The sequence below is a fragment of the Panthera onca genome, chromosome C1, assembly GCF_046562875.1.
Source record: "Panthera onca isolate mPanOnc1 chromosome C1, mPanOnc1 haplotype 2, whole genome shotgun sequence".
Classification (NCBI taxonomy): Eukaryota; Metazoa; Chordata; class Mammalia; order Carnivora; family Felidae; genus Panthera; species Panthera onca.
Window position 1 is genome coordinate 99,436,906 of NC_138346.1, and position 17,276 is coordinate 99,454,181.

General features: G+C 36.9%; 1 protein-coding gene and 1 non-coding gene across 4 annotated transcripts in view; both read left to right on the plus strand.

Annotated features, from left to right (window-relative positions):
- DPP10 (dipeptidyl peptidase like 10) overlaps positions 1-17,276 on the plus strand; it is a 1,350,210-nt gene that overhangs the window by 780,380 nt on the left and 552,554 nt on the right. The window lies entirely within an intron of this gene.
- LOC132673933 (U4 spliceosomal RNA) lies at positions 7,440-7,576 on the plus strand. Its single transcript, XR_009608271.1, has one exon. It is a non-coding gene; the product is annotated as a U4 spliceosomal RNA (small nuclear RNA).

Here is a 17,276-nt window from a genome sequence, read left to right on the forward strand (position 1 = left end):
CTGCCTAATCAAGAGAAAATGCTTTGGTGGGCACAGTCTTTGTAATGCCTAGTCTATTTTTGTTGTTGTCCTAAATCAGTGTCATTGGCACTCATTGGACAGAGTCACACTTTCTGCCTTAGTATTTAAGAACCCTGGCCCAACTTTCTAGCCTGTGTCCCTTTACTTCAGCACCACTGAACTCCTTACCTTTGGGAGGCAATATTAAAAGTGTGGTTTCAGCTCTTGAAGACTTGACTTAACATAGTTACTCTTAATAGAAGTTTTCTTGGCTTGCATTTTTTCTTTAGAAAAACAACAGTGACAGAGCTTTTTATGAGCTATGAATATACGTAATATGTTGAGTCTAGGGACAAAGGCACTTGAGTTAATCTGTGGGTACTTATATGGCAGGCTCATCCCCAAAAGTGTCATGTTGTCCCTTTTCTGATTATTTTGCTGATGATGTATCAACTGACCCTTTGGTTTGAGTTTGCACATAATTCAATACCCAGGTTTGATTTCACAGACTCCCTAAAGCCTTTTATGGCTTCCCCAGTGTTATATATTCTCTTCCTCCTCTGCACATGTGTACAATGGTCATGTGGCCACTGTTATGAAAGAAATTCTGACAATGTGAGTATATTTTCTACAGTATCCTCACACAAGGCAAATGAGCCAATTTTATTCCTTTTCATAATCACTGCACATGACAAGCTCCCTAAAATGCATATTGAATTCAGTGAATACACTCATTTTGAGCTCTTAATCTGTATAGCATTAATATTTCCCAATAATCATAATAACAGCTGCTGGTTCAGTAGTTAATATGTACCAGCCTTATTAAGAATGTTATGCATATATCATTGGATATCCTTAGAACAACCACACTGAGATGTAGGTTTCTTAACTCCATTTTAAATATAGAGCAATTTGAGACCCAAAAAAGTTAAGTAACTTAATTTGTTACACTAGCTGTTAGGGACCAGAGCTGGGTCATAAATAGAGACACCTACTAACTTTATTGAAAGTGTCCATGATCATCTTAATATTGGCTGTAATTATCTTTTTTTTTTTAAAAAAAAATGAACTTAAAATGGCAAAGGCAGTAAGTAAGATATGACTATCTCGACATATCTTAAAGGCTTACAATGAAAGAATTTATTCTGTAATACAAAATCAAAGGTGATCTTCCAAACAAGATCAAGGGTTGTAATTGTGTTAGACCACGTGTGTGTGTGTGCTTGCGTGTGTGTGTGACATTTGTCTATGTGCAATTCAACTGCGGTTAGACAGGTGGTATTATTTTCTCCAGTAACTGCTTCCACTGTGCTTTCTGAAAGAAAACAGTCTGATTCCGTATTTCAGGCACATTTTGTTATATAAAGAATCTCATTTTTTTAAGACCTGGTTCTAGGACGTCATCTAAAGATGCAGCCCCGAATATGATTCTTAGTTCTGTCCCTTCCAACCCAGTACAGGCTAGACCTGACTGCATAGGCATCTTTTGGGTTGCCGAAGTCTGTTATTTCCCCACCCGCTTCCTCTGTTCCCTACTTTCCCTTCTGGTGTTCTATTTTATAGGGAACATTTCAATGTGAGTTCCCTCTGACAGTACATTTGATAGCTCTTAGAGACTTTGGGCATCCCCTCTAGGGTTTCCTGGCATAGAGACTCTGTTTCTGCCAAGAGCAAGTCCCAGCAGAGCCTGTCACAGATGGGAACCTTTCCCCAGTTTGCAACCCTCTTGTGGTGTGCATAGGATCCTAATCTCCACGTAACTTCTATAGCATCCTCTGACTGGCAAAACTCATATATCTTTCCACACCAAATGTGGGAACACAGGCTCTCCTTTTCTCTACCCCACACACATATACCCTGTCTTTGTTCTTCTGTCTCTCTCTTGACCCTTCTCCTGCCACAACGGTAACAGGTGGCTTTGAAACAAAATTTCAGACATGAGATGTAAGGTAATCCACAAATCAGTAAGAAAGGAATGGGGGAAATGCTTTCATGTTACTTCAACCTTAAAGCAAGAGGTAAATTCTAGTGATGGGATGGAGTTGGAAAAATGGCTGGGTTTTTTTTTTTGTTTTTTGTTTTTTTCAAATTCAGTCATTCCTCAGCTTTATTATCCAGATCAGTATTTATCATTTTTATCTCTGGGCCAAAGTAGGAAATGCATTATGCATCATAATTAAATTCTCTGCCTCTATCCCTGTCTTCTATGCACACAGACCTCTGAAATATTTTTTTTTAAACCTAATATTTTCCTAGGGGGCCTGAGTGGCTCAGTCAGCTAAGCATACAATTCTTGATTACAGCTCAGGCCGTGATCTCACAGTTTGTGAGACTGAGCCCTGTGTAGGTCTCTGAGCTGACAGTGTGGAGCCTGCTTGAGATTCTCTCTCTCTCCCTCTCTCTCTGCCCCTCCTCCACATGCATGCACCCTTGTGCACAAGTTCTCTCTCTCTCTCTCTCTCAAAATAAATAAATAATAAAAAACTAATACTTTTCTGTACTACATACCCTGCACTATAATTTTGCTTTCTATCAGTTTTCATTCATTCCTATCAGTTCATTCATTCCTATCAGTTTTCCGGACATTTATTTCATGACCCACTAACCTGATTAGATAACCTTTGAATGGATCAAGTTCCACAACTTATAAAACAAGGCTGTAGAAGGTAAAGACTAATAAACATGTTGGCCTTTCTCTCCCTGATACAATGGATTCTCAGATCAACAGCTGGACCTTTCTAAAATTTGCCCTGAAAATTTTAGAATCTTAATCTGCAGTTTTCTCTGCTGTGATCCCTGCACTACTGGGGAACATTTAGAGCTAGGAAAAGAGCAGCGGTATGTCATGGCATGTGCTCATCGTGGCCACTTTGATTGGTGGGTGGCTGGGTGTGTGTATGTGTACTTATGTTTATTAATACAATTTTATTGTTTTCCCTGAATGTGACAATAATGTATACTCGAACTATTTTTGAAACATATAAATGAATAAATTACCCACTCTTACTCATACAGAGTAAGCACTATTTCAGATCTTTCTCAGACCCTAGACAGTACACGAACTCACTCATGCACCCTTGTATTTTAGTAGTCTTTTTATTTCTGCCAGGGCTTTCTTGATTCTAGAAGTTGCTCATACTGGAATATGACCTTGACATAAAAGTCAGCTCTTTTTCTGAAGTTTAAACTGGCATCTCCCTATTGCCTTGAAGGGTAGATTTATGCTTTCTCTGGGATAAGAACATGATCTTTAAACTCTATTAGCCTTTCTCTACCTCTCTCTCATTTAACATGAAAATGCTTGGGTTTTTCTTTCCAACTTTCTTTTTTATTTTTTATTTTTTTAGCTTTTATTGTATACTTGCTAATTTTATTCTCAGTGTGACCTCTCAGATATCCACAGGGAAAGGCAAATTGCTCCAGAAAACCCCTGTGCAAGGGGAAGTTCAGAAAACAGACTTCTCTTTGTAAGAATAATATGGGCTGGAAAATGGTTCACAGGGGCACATAAAACCCTCTGGATACCAAGAGTGAAGGAGAGTAGACGTAATGAACTGGACAGGAAAAATAGTAATAAAGACTTTGCCTCAATCATTTTTAAGTATTTATCATTTGAGTTATTGGGGTGTGGGTCTCTGGTTTCCAATCTGCAAAAGCAAGAATCCATAGATGGAGGGATACTGTCTGGTACAGACTCATTTAAAGCATTGCAATTCCATTTTAACATCAAGTTGCCTTACTTGATTATTTCAAAGCCAAGAATAGGATGCCAATTCCTGAGTGCCCCAGTTTATCCTAAAGTTGAAATGTAATGCTGTGACCCCAAGAAGTACATTTTGTGGATGGCTTTGTCAGTGCTTGGTTTGGTCTCATGGGCAGTTTCTCAGTGAATTGTTTAAATTGCTAAGTGCCAACTATCATTCCTTATCTCAAAACTAAAATTAAAGCTTTACTCTTTGCAAAGGAGTACACCAAAAAAAAAAAAAACAACCAAAACAAAACCTATATGCATTTCCCCTTTTATACACGCACACTCTCAAAGTTCTCTGTCAGTGTCCGTGATGACAGTTGTAAAGGTCTATCAAGTGTATTTGCCTGACACGATGCTAAACATTCTTGTTAAATCCTCAAAACAGAATTTTGAGATAAATATTATCATTTTTTTTTACAAATACAATTAAAAAGATTCGAGAAGTTTCTTACTGATCTAACATGCTGGTAGAGCTTTCAACCCAAGTTCTCAAGAATATCCTCTGGGCGTGTGCTAGTGTGCAGGTGCCCTTTGCTAGTTAATAGTAGATACCTTTTCAGACATCTGTTCAGAATCTTGTAGTTGTTTAGTAATAATGAAGAGGAAGATGAATAATGAAGAGGATCAGCTAATCCTTCAACCAAGTGATTTCTCTGGTCCTCTTATTTCCAGGCAACGTGTTTGTATTAGTAATAACTCCCTAAGCAAGTGTCAGGGGCTCTCATTTGCTCTCATTTCTACGGCAGACTTTACTAACAGATCATAGCAGTCTTTCCAGTGGAATCCTTCATAAACAGCACTTAAGCCACCCATCAGCAATCAGTTGTGAGTGACATCAAAATTGAAACCATTGTGCCATTCTGGCCTTCTCCCATCCAATGACTCTTCTACTCTGATGATTGAAAAGTAAGTTTTGAATTTTTAACTTGAATCTGTAAGAGATAGGTTGATTTGCAACAGGCACTTATTAGGTGTTATGCAGAATAAGCTGGTCAACTCATTGGATATCCTTTGTCATGGAAGGTAGATTAAGTTGGCTTTCCCTATTAACAAAAACAACAGTAACATCTTAGTGTTACAAGGAGTTAAGAATATTAGGAAAATGCATTACATCTATATTCTCTATTTTAGGATTTGACTTGAACAACTTGAGTTCAAAATAAAAATCTCATTGTTTCCCTTGCAACCCCTTAATGTATAGCATCTAGCAACAACCACCACAATAATTTTTTTAAGTTCATTTATGTATTTTTTAAAGAAAGAGATAGTGAATGAGTGAGGGAGGGGCAGAGAGATGGGGGGTGGGGAGGTGGGGAGACAGAGAATCCCAAACAGGCTCCACACTGTCAGCACAGAGCCCAGCATGGAGTTCCAACTCAGGAACCCTGAGTTCATGACCTGACCTGAAATCAGGAGTCTGATGCTTAACCGACTGAGATGTCCCACAGCCACCACAATAATAATAAAACTTTCCTGCCTTCCTACTGTGAAGCTAAGGTCTTTACTGGCTACTCCCTATGCACTCAAATGCAATTTTCACAAAAATCTTATGTATGAATAGAGCCAAAATAACTACAATTTAACCTTTGGTAATATAGCTAATAACTAGAAAATCCTGAGCTAAATACCAGATTGCTTCTCTATCTTTAAAGCTTATTATGATACAATAGAGAACATAATGATAGTAACAACTTTTCATAGCAAATGAGCTAAAATGTGCAGTTTTTCTAGTATCTCCAAGACTTTGTATGAACTGCATGTTTAAACATTTTGCTAGATTTTAATATTTTGATTATCCTTGGTAGCTGCAAATTTCCACTGTCTTTTTTCTTTTTCTTGAAAGAACACAACCCACCTCATCTGACATCCTCAGAATCTTGCTTTGTGTAGATTATTGATATAAAATAGTAATACACTTACTCATAAATATGTTCTTAGATGTTGTGATTAGCAGTGAATCAGCAAGAGCTCATTGAACTCCCTCTCCTCCCCATCAGCACTGGTGATGTTTGTCCTGTGAATTCTGTAGTCCTGGCACCATAATGAAAGGTATATCCAAGCTAGCCTTCTGCCACCAGCCAAGCCACTTCCAGCTTCACTGACTTTTCATTAGACCTATTTTAGTTTCCTATTATATAGGAACACTTGATATTTTGGAATAGAACTGTCCTGACTTACATTTCATCTATCTGTTAATTGTTCGACTTCCATCAGATCAGCTAATCCTTCTGTGCCTCAGATTTTATCTTGAAAGCAGGGAAGTTCTGGTCATAAAGTTGCCATAAAAATTTTAATATATTCACGAGAGATTCCTTTGAAATTATGAGGCTCATTGACTGTTATTACTATCCCAGGGACTACTATGAGGTAGACAACACATGGATGTATAATTTTAAACAGTGAAAGAAAGTAAGACAAGTAAGACAAACTTGAAGGGACAATATTTAATAGAAAATTATTATTAATATTTATTATGTAAATCCTTAATGGTATTTGGTGACGTATCTATAGCTTCACATGGACTTACTGTTTTTCACATAAATTGTAATACATATATACATACATATATTCATATATATATGCATGCATACACATATGAGAGTGTGTGTGTATGTACATAATGTTTTTTTGTGTTGTACTAACTACTGGGCATATATTTTGACTTCCAATTTACTGCAGGTAGGAGTTTTTACCAATGTTTTGCCTTAGTAATATATGGAAAGTCATCTTGACAGCCTTTAGCATTAGTTTCTTGGCACCAGAATGCCTTATTGCTAAGCAGGTGACAACTATTTCTATTATAATTGTGGCAGCATCCTATTTTTAGTACCAGTTTTGGTATAAGATCAATTACACACATTAATCCTAGTGATAGAACATCTTAGTGACTAAACTTATAAAGCCTGGTAGTTCTGTTAAAGTCTGAAAATAAAACTATGCTTAGGTTAAAACAAAACAACATAAAAAAAAACAAAAGTAAGGTTTAGCAAAAAATATATTTTTATTTCCTCAGATTTTCATGTAATTATATATTTTTTTATATGTGCTATAGTAACATAAACTGTAAAACTGGTCACCTGGTAAAGAGTTACGTTTTGATAACAGAAGATGAGTGAAAAATCTCATCATAATCTTTGACTTAGTTAATGGCAGCTATGGAAAACAATATACATAAGTTAAAAGGCCATAACCCATGCCACCATCAAGTATTTGATTTATCCAAATTTATATCAAAACGTCTATTAGCTCAAATGTTGACCTCTCTTCTTTTTTCCCTTCTTATTTTTTTCTTTACCTACTTCTCTCCTCGTAGTCACCAGAGAATGCTTGTGGGCAGTAAGAAAAATATTAGGTGGTGTTTTCGAACAATAGCTATGCTTGGCTGGATGAGGATTTGTGCAAAAAGTAGTTAAATGTGTTGGCTAAAGTGGATAATCTATGGATCAAGATAATACTCGAGTTTGGTTTACTACTTATAGTATCTGTCTTATTATTTTGAATTCAAAATTAGTTTTAAGAAAATATTTTAAGATTCAAGTCTTTAATGTGTTGGCTACTTACTAATCTATCAAAAGTGGCATTTTGAAGTAAGAAACTAAATGCCATACAATAAATAGATTAAAAGCCCATTTGATATTAAAAAATAATTCTGTGAATTTATTTTTATGTGCTTTAGTTTCAGAACTGAAGCTTTGCGCAGTGGCAGTATCGTAGCAAGTGAGGTTTATCTGAGGCGTGATTATTGCTAATAGTATCAAAACTGAAAATAAAGCCTTGTCAATCTATCAATATGTAAATAACTATATTAGTTATATATATGAATGTCCAATATGATACACAGGTCTTTTAAAATCACTTCCACAATTGCTATAAATTAAGCCATATTGATAGCAATTTTTTTTTTTTTTTTTGCCAATATGAAAGTAATATAAAAATGTTTCTGGAAAAAAAGAAAGAAAAAGTGTTTCTGGGGGTGCCTAGGTGGCTCAGTCGGTTAAGTGTCTGCCTCTTGGTTTCTGCTGTGGTCACGATCTCATGGTTTATGAGTTTGAGCCCTGCGTTGGATTCAGCACTGACAATTAGGAGCCTGCTTTGGATTCTCTCTCTCTCCCTCTGTCTCTACCCCTCCCCTGCTTGCAGTCTCTCTGTCTCTCTGTCTCTCTCTCTCTCTGTCTCTCAATAAGTAAACAAACAAATACATAAATAAACTTTAAAAGAATGTGTCTAGCATTATAAGAATTGCAATGGAGGGAGCCTGGGTGGCTCAGTCGGTTGAGCGTCCGACTTAGGCTCAGGTCACGATCTCACGGTCCGTGAGTTAGAGCCCTGCGTCGGGCTCTGTGCTGACAGCTCAGAGCCTGGAGCCTGTTTCAGATTCTGTGTCCCCCTCTCTCTCTGCCCCTCCCCTGTTCATGCTCTGTCTCTGTCTCAAAAATAAATAAACGTTAAAAAAAAAAAAAGAATTGCCATGGAGAAGTTAGAATTTAAAGCCATAACAAATAGCTTACATAATTAAAACAATTTTGTATGTGGTAAATTGTTTGGCCTGGTGGTATAAATATTTCTTAATGATTCAAAGTAATAGTTGTGAACAACTTGTAAAATGATAGTGTGAGAGAGAATGCATTGTATTTAAAAGCTGGAGTGATAAATACAAAATCTTGCATAGCTGTGTATTTAAACCTTTCATTGTGACAATTCTGAATACATTTTAGTGGGATTAAAATAAAGTATTAGCATAGATTTTATAGCAAGTTGATCTTTGAACAACAGGGTTTGGGGCACTGACCTCTGCACAGTTGAAAATCTGAGCATAACTTTCAACTTGGCAAAAATTTACCTACTAATAGCGTACTATTGGCGGGTAGCCTTATCAATAACATAATCAGTCAATTAACCATATTTTGTACGTTTATGAATCATATACGGGATTCTTACAGTAAAGGCAGCTAGAGAAAAGAAAATGTTAATAACAAAATTATAAGGAATAGAAAAATACATTTACAGTGCTATGCCTATATTTAATGAAACAAAGTCCATGCATAAGTGGTTGCATGCAGTTCAAACCTATGTCTTTCAGTATCATCTGTATATGCTATTTCCTCCCATCTGTATCGCAAGACCCTCTCTCTTACCTCTGCTTTCAGATTTTATTTCACAGAGTTCTAAAAGTTCTGTGATGGAATAGGAATACTTGTCATATTAATACATGGTAAGTTTTTTCTCTTATAAAACTCAGTCATAATAGGAATAATAGAATGATTCTCATGACAGTTTTAAAAGTTTCTTAATGAGGGGCACCTGGATGGCTCAGTCAGTTAAGCATCTGACTTTGGCTCAGGTCGTGATCTTGCAGTTCCTGAGTTTGAGCCCGTCATGGGGCTCTGTGCTGACAGCTCAGAGCCTGGAGCCTGTTTCGAATTCTGTGTCTCCCTCTCTCTCTGCCCCTCCCCCACTTGTGCGCGCGCGCTCTCTCTCTCTCTCTCTCTCTCTCTCTCTCAGAAATAAAAATAAAACATTAAAAAAATACTAAAAACATTTTTTTTTATATTTCAGGTGTATCTTCTAAGGTTTTAAAACTGAATTTTGCACCAGTATTAGTTTCTCTTTATTTCTTTTTGTTTTTGTTACGGTGTAATTGACATAACATTGTATTAATTGCAGGCAAATAACAATTCGATATTTGTATATGTTGCAAAATGATTACAACAGTAAGTCCTGTTAACATGTCTCGCCACAGAGTTTACAATTTTTTTCTTGTGATGAGAACTTTTAAGATCTACTCTCCTAGCTAGTTTTAAATATGCAATACAGTAAATACAGGATTATTAATTAAAGTCACCATTCTGTATATCATATCACATCCCTATGACATTCATTTTATAACAGGGAAATTTGTGCCTTTTAGTCTCCTTTGCCTCTTTTGCCCATACCCCACCTCAGACAGCCACCAGTCTGTTCTCTGTACACGTGAGCTTGGTTTTTGCTTTTGCTTTTGTTTTGTTTTGTTTTGTTTTGTTTTAATCCTACAAGTGAACTCATACAGGATTCATAGTTTTCTGTCTGACTTACTCATTCCATATAAGGCCCTTACAGTCAATCCATTATGTCACAAATGGCAAGATTTCATTCTTTTTTTATGGCTGAATAATATTCCACTGTATATATCTTTGCCACATTTTCTTTATTCATTGATGGACATTTGGGTTGTTTCCATGTCTTGACTATTGGAAGTAATGCTGCGATAAGCATGGAGGTGTATATATATATTTTTAATTAGTGTTTCCAGGTACAATGGCACTGTAGTGATACAGATGAATCTCACAGTTTGTCTTTCCTATTTAATTAATGTTTTGATATAAAATACACTGTAAGAAGTAATAAGCATGGAGCACCTGAGTGGATCAGTCGGTTAAGTGTCTGACTTTGGCTCAGGTCATGACCTCACTGTTTGTGAGTTCGAGCCCTGCATGGGGCTCTGCACTGATGATGAGGAGACCTGCTTGGGATTCTCTCTCTCTCTCTCTCTCTCTCTCTCTCTCTCTCTCTCTCTCTTTGCCCCTCACCTGCTTGCATGCTCACATGCTCCTTCTCTCTCTCTCTCTCTCTCAAAAATAAATATTAAGAAAAAAATGAAATATTAAAAGAAGTGAATGGGGAGCACCCATTTACTCAGGAGTAACCATCTGACTTTTAATTTGGGCTCAGGTCATGATCTCACACTTTGTGAGATCAAGCCCCATGTTGAGCTGAGAGCACAGAGCCTGCTTAGGATTCTCTCTCTACTTCTCCCTCTGCCTCTCCTCTGCTCATGCCTCTCCTCTGCTCCTCTCAGAGTAAATAAACTTAAAAAGAAAAAAGAAAATAAGTGAATGATCAGGGGAGTTCAAACTGATTAGGTCTATATGAAGTGATCAGAAAAAGCTTTGTAAATAATGATGTTTTAGCTGGACCTCAATAATAGGTAGCATTTAAAAATCTAGGGGGAAATATGGTGCATTCCAAGAAGAGAAAACTTCTTAGACAAAGTAATAGTAGCCAGTGAGCAGCAAACATGCAAAATGTGGCTTATTTTCAGTAAGTAAGCTGCTTTAAAAGAGAAGTTAAGACAAATGAGGTTGAAAGTGAACTCTGATGTCAAATCATTGCCTGCCACACTAAAAAAGTATCTTAAAAAATTTTGTTGTTTTTTTTTTTAATTTTTTTAATGTTTATTTATTTTTGACAAAGAGAGAAACAGAGCATGAGCAGGGGCGGGGCAGAGAGAGAGGGAGGCACAGAATCTGAAGCAGGCTCCAGGCTCTGAGCTGTCAGCACAGAGCCTGACACGGGGCTCAAACTCACAGACGGTGAGATCATGACCTGAGCCGAAGTCAGTCACTCAACTGACTGAGCCACCCAGTCGCCCCTTGTTGGTGTTTTTAAGCCAAGTTGTTATATGATATGATCTGAGAGTTTAGAAAGAAGTTACTGCACAACTTTTGAGTTACACATTTTTTTTTGAAACAAGCTTTACAGAAGAAGGAGAATTCAGGTCCATGGACAAATCATCAAAGAAAAGGAACTTTACTTTTTTTCCTTAAGAAGTGCCTAGTTGACATGAAAAAGGTCAATCTGGTTCCAGGAGAGGAACAGTAAATCTCTGGGGTCAGGAAGGGTGCTGTGGTGAATGAATAGCTTCATAAAAATGATACAGCAGTCCTGAATGATGGTGATTATAGTTGTTGTGTATTACTATGATTATATGTATTTATTGAATTTTTGCAACGGGTGAGTTACCAGACAGTAAAGAAGTATGTTCACTAGCTGATCAAACATTGAAAAAGAATAACAGAAGGATAGTCTTTTGACCTTTGAATTCAGTATTTAAGTATTTCCCAAAACCACTAGATTTTTTTTCTTCCTGTTCACTGTCTGCTCATTGTCCTTGGGTGCAATACTTGCTCATGTTAGAATATATCCCATGATCCAGATCTTTTTCTTAGGCACCTTCCTGGCAAGGTCTGATTTTGCAGGCAGTGTGCATTGTTTAATTCTTTTGTAAAATAGATATATAATGTCCGACTTTAGTGAGACAGACTTTTCACTTTAAGTGAATTTGCTGCACAGCTTATCTACCGTAAATCTTAACTGAGACACAGATCTTACTTTTTGTGACAGAGGTTAAAATTTAAAGTTTGTGTTGAGGAGAGAAACTCATACAAGAGTTTGGACTCTTGGACTACATACAAGATCTGTGGAGGAGAAAGGTCTAGAGGGAAGGGAGAAAAATGGAATGGAGATGTATCTATGGGGCATGTACAGAATAGGGAATCAAACAGTATGAACAGTGGAGACAACTATGAGTCCATGGGGTAGGGTGATGATAATCACAGCTCTCAGAATATTTATATTCACTCTTCTTAGGGTCTTAGAGAAATTTCCAGGAAAAAAAAAACTGCTATGAATGCCAACCTAATAACAGTTTATTTTCTGAAACTGTATTTGGTAGTTACTGGCAACTAAGAAAGGCTTGACTTCGGCAAACGTGCTATGAGATATCTCATTCCCATATTGGCTAGCAAAGTCCTCTCTCAAAACTTCTGTGATTATATTAATGAAGGGTAGTAGCATGCTATTTCAAATATGGTTTCTATGGGTAAATGAGTATTCAACACCAGTGAAATGCCACCATTCTGTATGTCCAAACTGTGAAAGTCCTGTGTGCTATGAGAGAAGCTTCCACAAGCTGGGACTTCTTTATGGCAGCAGTAGCAGGAGAGTGAGAATGAGATAGGGTCAGAGATCTGGTCCAGAAAAGTATTTCATGGCTTTCTTCTCTTGTGGCTTTGGAGGGGTATGCAACTGTAGTTACTGCAAAAAAAAAAAAAAAAAAAAAAACAAAAAAAAAAACAAAAAAACACAGTTAGAAATAATAGCAACAGTGGGAGCTACCCAGGGCAGGTCTGTGTACTTTGGGAAATGAAGTACTTGTATCTGCTCCTTTATCTTGATTGAAACGCAAAACCACTTCAAACACTTTCCCCTCATTTCCAACAGCTTCACTAAGAAAAGCTCTACAGCTTTCTCTAAGAAAAGTTTTGAAAAGTAGGTGTGATTGGCCTAATTTTATTAATGACCATTTTAAGGCATATTGAGATTGAGGCTGTCACTGCTAAACACAGCACCTTTTTTTCCCTAAATACCATATCTCACAGATATACACACATCTTGCTTTTCTGCCACCTTTTAAAACTGTCTCCATTGTCTCTGTGGGAAAAAAGATTTTTGTATAATTTTATTAGAAAGCTTTTATTTGAACTCAGAATATCCCAAATCTTAGCTCTAAGTTTCTTCAACAAATATCTATGAGGGCTCATAGAAGTGCAAAAGCATAAAAGAGAGAAAAAAAACCAAAAAAACAAAACAAAAGTAGGGAGTGATGTCTGCAAAATGACAGCAATGTTATTTCTAGTGTTTGCCCCCACCCCGCTCCCCAGAACATTTATTTGAACACTATCCACACATAAAAATACCTTCATAAGAGCTAAAAATACCAGCTGAGAGAATATAGCACCTATGTGAAGCACAGAAATAAGAAAAGCTTCAGAGAGGAAGGATCAAATGGACCTAACAGACATAAACAGAATATTCTACCCAATAGCAGCAGAATGCACATTCTTCCCAAGCATACATGGAACATTCTCTAGATACATAGTATGTAAGGTCACAAAACAAGCCTTAGCAAATGTAAGAATATTGAAATCATACCAAGTATCTTTTCCAAACACAATGGTCTGATGCAAGAAATCAGTAACAGGACGACACTAGAAAATTCACAAATATGTGGAATTAAACAGTACCCTACTGAACAACCAATCGGTCAAGGAAGAAATTAAGTAGGAAATTAAAGTATATCTTCAAGCAATGAAAATAGAAATATAATATACCGAACTAATGGGATGCAGCAAACACAGTGCTAAGAGGGACGTTTACATAAAAGGGGCATGTTACATAACCACATAAACTAAGAAAACAGATAATGAACAATCTAGTTTTACACCTCAAGGAAATAAAAATAGATGGACAAAGTGGCTCAAAGTTAGCAGATGGAAGAAAAAGAAACAAACATCAGAGTAGGAATAGGTGAAATTAGACCAGAAAACAATAGTAAAGATCAACAAAATGAATTCCTGATTTTTGTAAATAACAAATTTGACAAATCGTTAGCAACAGTAACAAAGAAAAAAAAGGTGACTCAAATTGGAAATGAAAGAGGAGACATTACAAATGATACCACAGAAATATAAAGGATCGTAAGAGACTACCATGAACAATTGTACACCAACAAATTGGATCACCTAAAAGAAATGGATAAAGTCCCAAACACACAATCTTCCAAGACTGAGTCTTAACTAGAAATTTGAACAAACTAATTGTTAGTAAGGAGATTGAATTAGTAATCAAAAACATCCCAACAAAGAAAAACTCAGGACCAGATAGTTTTACTGGTACATTCTACCAAACATTTAGAGAAAATTAACCTCAATCATTTTCAAACTCTTCCAAAATTTAAAGAGGAGGAAACACTCCTAACCTCATTTTATAAGGGTAGGATAACCTGATATAGGAGCCAAATAAGGACACTACAAGAAAAGAAAGCTCCAGGCCAGTATCTTTTTTTTTTTTTTTTTTTTTTCTGCCCTTCCCCCCACCCTGCCCTCCCTCCCACCCCCCATCAACCCTCAGTTTGTTCTCAGTTTTTTTTTTTTTTTCTTTTTTTTTTTTAAATTTTTTTTTTTTCAACGTTTTGTATTTATTTTTGGGACAGAGAGAGACAGAGCATGAACGGGGGAGGGGCAGAGAGAGAGGGAGACACAGAATCGGAAACAGGCTCCAGGCTCCGAGCCATCAGCCCAGAGCCTGACGCGGGGCTCGAACTCACGGACCGCGAGATCGTGACCTGGCTGAAGTCGGACGCTTAACCGACTGCGCCACCCAGGCGCCCCTGTTCTCAGTTTTTAACAGTCTCTTATGCTTTGGCTCTCTCCCACTCTAACCTCTTTTTTTTTTTTTTTTTTTTTTTTTTTCCTTCCCCTCCCCCATGGGTTTCTGTTATGTTTCTCAGGATCCACATAAGAGTGAAACCATATGGTATCTGTCTTTCTCTGTATGGCTTATTTCACTTAGCATCACACTCTCCAGTTCCATCCATGTTGCTACAAAAGGCCATATTTCATTTTTTCTCATTGCCACGTAGTATTCCATTGTGTATATAAACCACAATTTCTTTATCCAGGCCAGTATCTTGATGAAGATAGATGTAAAAATTGTCAGCAAAATACTAGCAAACCAAATTCAACAGCATATTAAAAGGCTCATACACCAAGATCAAGGGGACTTTCCCCTGGAATCCCTTGGTGGTTTAATGCATGAAAATCAAGAAATGTGATATACCACATTAATAGAATGAAAGTTAGAAATTATATGATCATCTTAATAGATGCAGAAAAAAAAACATTTGGTAAAATTTAACATCCTCTCATAAAAACTCTCAACAAGTTGGGTATAGAAGGAATGTGCCTGAACATAATAAAGTCCATATATGAAAAATCCAAAATTCCCAATGGTGAAAGTTTAAAAAGCTTTCTGCTAAGACCAGGAACAAGATAAAGTTCCCACTCTCATCACCCCTATTCAACATAGCACTGGAAGCAATTAGGCGAGAAAAAGATATAAAACCTGCCAAATCAGAAAGGAAGAAGTACAATGATCTGTTTGCAGGTGATTCAACCATGTAAATGTGTGTGTGTGTGTGTGTGTGTGTGTGTGTGTGTGTGCGCGCATTTTGATCATGTAAGGACTCAAACAAAAAACTGTTGGAACCAATATACAAATTAAATAAGATTGCAGGATACAAAATCGATATGCAAAGTTTAGTTGTGTTTCTATACCCTAATGATGAACTATCAGAAATATAATAAAAAGGCCCATATATAATATCATTAAAAAAAATACTTGGAAGAATTTTATCCAAGAAGGTGAAATATCTGTATACACAAAATTAAAAGGCCTTCATAAGAGTAAAGATGTAAATAAATGAAAAGATAGCCCATATTCATCTATCAGAAAGTTAATATTGTTAACTACCCAAAACAATCTACAGATTTAATGCAATCTCTATCAAATTCTCATGACATTTTTCACAAAAATAGAAGTACAATCCTAAAATTGATGTGGAACCACAGAAGACCTAAAGAAAAAAAGAAAGCTGGAGACATCATCCTGATTTCAAAGTTGATTATAAAGTATAGAAATCAAAATAGTATGGTCTTAGTACAAAGCTGACATATAGGCCAATTGAACGACATTGAGAGCCCAGAAGTAAACCTGTGTATGAATGGTCAGCTAATATTTGACAAGGAGCCAATAATACTCAATGATAAAAAGATAGTCTCGGGACGCCTGGGTGGCTCAGTCGGTTGGGTGACCGACTTCGGCTCAGGTCATGATCTCGCGGTCTGTGAGTTCGAGCCCCGCATCGGGCTCTGTGCTGACAGCTCAGAGCCTGGAGCCTGTTTCGGATTCTGTGTCTCCCTCTCTCTCTGACCTTTCCCCATTCATGCTCTGTCTCTCTCTGTCTCTAAAATGAATAAACGTTAAAAAAAAAAATTAAAAAAAGGAAAAGATAGTCTCTTCAATAAATGGTGTTGGGAAAACTTGATATTCACTAGTTTTTACCATAATAAGAATGAAATTGGATCCCTAGCTTCAGATCCCTAGCTTCTCTGCTTCAGGTTCTGTGTTTCCTTCTCTTGCTCTGCCCCTCCCCCACTTGTGCGCGCGCTCTCTCTCTCTCTCTGTCTCTCATGCTCTCTCTCTCTCTGTCTCAAAAATAAATAAACATCGGTGTGCCTGGTTGGCTCAGTCGGTTAAGCATCCAACTTTGGCTCCGGTCATGATCTCAGGGTTCATGGGTTTGAGCCCCGCATCGGGCTCTGTGCTGACAGCTCAGAGCCTGGAACTTGCTTCAGATTCTGTGTCTTCCTCTCTCTCTCTGCCCCTCCCCTCACTCACACTCTATCTTCTCTCTCTCTCAAAAATAAATAAACTTAAAAAAATAAAATAAATAAACATTAAGAAAAAATGGCAATAATGTGATGAGATAGAGGCATTTAACTAACCTAATTGCAATAATCATTTCACAGTTTGTATGTGTATCAAATTATCACACTGTGCAACTTAAACTTATACATGTTACATGTCAATAGTGCCTCAGTGAAGTCAAGGAGAAAAGAGAAAAGAAAGAATAGAGAGTATTTAAGGACATAATGGCTGAATACTTCCTAAGATGTTGAATAAAGTAGAAATTCATGAGTATATGCTGATAGAAATGGAAGGAAAGAAGAGATGGACAGAGGGAGAAATAAAAATAAAAAAGGAAAGAAAGAAACCCTTTATTGTAGAAGGGAAAATACTATATATACAAGGAATGATGTTTTTAAAAAAATTAAGGGCTTAGATTAGTAGGAGACAGTTTAATGAG